Source organism: Octopus sinensis, linkage group LG23 (assembly GCF_006345805.1).
Source record: "Octopus sinensis linkage group LG23, ASM634580v1, whole genome shotgun sequence".
Taxonomy (NCBI): Eukaryota; Metazoa; Mollusca; class Cephalopoda; order Octopoda; family Octopodidae; genus Octopus; species Octopus sinensis.
Window position 1 is genome coordinate 22,623,111 of NC_043019.1, and position 2,754 is coordinate 22,625,864.

Here is a 2,754-nt window from a genome sequence, read left to right on the forward strand (position 1 = left end):
ACGCTCTGACTTCTTGTAAGGCTGTAATGACAGAGAGAGAGAAAGAGAGAGATGAAAGAAGAACAAAAACAAAACAAAAATTTGTGGATGAAGAAGCATTGCATGGTACCTTGGGCAAAATGACTTCTGCTAAAGCTCTGAACCAACCAATACTCTGTGAATGAATTTAGTAGATGGAGACTCAGTTGAAGCCCATCATATATATAAATTCGTGGAGGCGCAATGGCCCAGTGGTTACGGCAGCGGACTTGCGGTCATAGGATCGCGGTTTCGATTCCCAGACCGGGCGTTGTGAGTGTTTATTGAGCGAAAACACCTAAAAAGCTCCACGAGGCTCCGGCAGGGGATGGTGGTGATCCCTGCTGTACTCTTTCACCACAACTTTCTCTCACTCTTACTTCCTGTTTCTGTTGTACCTGTATTTCAAGGGGCTGGCCTTGTCACTCTCTGTGTCACGCTGAATATCCCCGAGAACTACGTTATGGGTGCACGTGTCTGTGGAGTGCTCAGCCACTTACACGTTAATTTCACGAGCAGGCTGTTCCATTGATTTGGATCAACCGGAACCCCCATCGTCGTAACCGACAGAGTGCTTCCATCCATCCCATATATAAATTCTCCGATTTTTCCCGTCCTTGTTTTCGTATACATTTGCTGCTTTCTTCCAAGGAATCTAATGCTCTTAGCTTAGTTTTTTTCCTTGGGGCTGGCCAGATTGGAGCAATCTCGAGTATAACCAGCCGAAATTGCAAAGATAATCTGGAACTCGACTGAGGAAAGAAACCTCCGAATGACACGTCCTTGTTTTCTTTGTATCGTCTATCTGGATATTTTGTTGTCCCTTAACTGTCTGGATGTTTTGTGTTCTTGTCCAATTTGGTATTATATATAGCGGCGTACGTACACTTTGGTGTCCTTCTCTCTCTCTCTCTCTATATATATATATATATATATATGTATGTGTGTGTGTTTGTCCTCTACCACTGCTTGACAACTGTGTTTGTCTCCCTTCACTGCTTGACAATCAGTGTTGGTTTGTTTACGTCCCTGTAACTTAACAGTACAGCTTTCTTCACTCATGTTTATGTTTTTGGTTTTGAATTTGTATTTTAATGTGGTTTTGTATTATATATGTATCATATACATAAGGGTTATATATGTGATTATTATCTCTGTGGGTAGTAAAAACAAAACAAATAACATAAAAGCAGAGAAAGAAAAAACAAACACAAAAAAAGCGTTTCAAAACAACCACTTTTGTCACCATAGAACCAACCAGAGGCAATTTGAAACGAGTTGGTTATTTAAGCGAGTTAGAGGGGAGATAATATACGAAAGGGAGGTAATTAGCGAATGTCTTCAATAAATCCAACTGAATAATGTGAGTTGCAGCATATTTAGGTTATTTTATGGCTATCATGCGCTTTATGTATCTTTTATGAATTGTTTTTTCCTTTTAATTATTTGTTTTTTCACTAAAATTCGAGATAAATCAAGAAGGCGATGAGTGTGAAAACCAAAACAAACTTTTGAAATTGTTACTGAAATCCAAACTCGAAATTGAAATTAATAAGATGTAAAGTAGACTGGAACAGAATTTTAAATTTAAAATTTAGTTTTACCCCTTTTGACATCATTTTATCCCATTCTAAAATTAGAAAATACATTGGAATGTACACTGGTTTCAAATTTTGGCACAAGGCCAGCAATTTCGGGGTATGCAGATTACACTGATCCAAGGGTTCAAAAAGTTACAAGACGAAGTTGACCCTGTTGGCATTTGAACACAAAACGAAGTCAGAAGAAGTGTTGCTAAGAACTTTTCCTATCATGGTAACGATTCTGCCAGCTCACCACCTTAAAGTTAGTCAATGAATAGAAGTGTGCTGTATACATAATATCAATAGACGTTATAGGCGTAGGAGTGGCTGTGTGGTAAGTAGCTTGCTTTGCAACCACATGGTTCTGGGTTCAGTCCCACTGTATGGCACCTTGCGCAAGTGAGTGGATTTGGTAGAGGGACACTGAAAGAAGCCCATCGTTTATATGTATATATATATATATATATATATATATATGTGTGTGTGTGTGTGTGTATATGTTTGTGTGTCTTTGTTTGTCCCCCCAACATTGCTTGACAACTGATACTGGTGTGTTTAGGTCCCTGTAAGTTAGCGGTTCGGCAAAAGAGACCGATAGAATAAGTACTAGGCTTACAAAGAATAAGTCCTGCGGTCGATTTGCTCGACTAAAGGCAGTGCTCTAGCATGGCCACAGTCAAATGACTGAAACAATTAAAAGAGAGAGTTTGTGGGGAAAAAAAAACAAGATTTCAAAATCAATTGCTACATAAACAATGACAACAAATTCGATCTTTTCAATGATAACACACTGGAGACCGAGGCAAACAAATATGACAAAACAATGGCACTTAATATTTTTGGTGGTTGTACATGTAAGGTCTTGTTTATGAGGTGTGTCTACGTACCTGTGTTTGTGAGGTGAAGAAGTGTGCTCTGGAGTCTCTCGTATATGTTCAGGGATATTCTCGATTTCATTCGATCTTATGATTGCGTTCTCTTCCACACCTTCTCCTTTGCTAAGGATCGGCTCAGAATATTTGCGGTCCATCGCGAAGGTGGGAGAGTCTCTCACATCTCCGTTCTTAAACGAGTCTGGAAAAAAAAAAAGAAAAGGGACCAACATTAATAATGGTTTCAAATTTTGGAACAAGGTTAGCTGATTTAAGAAGAA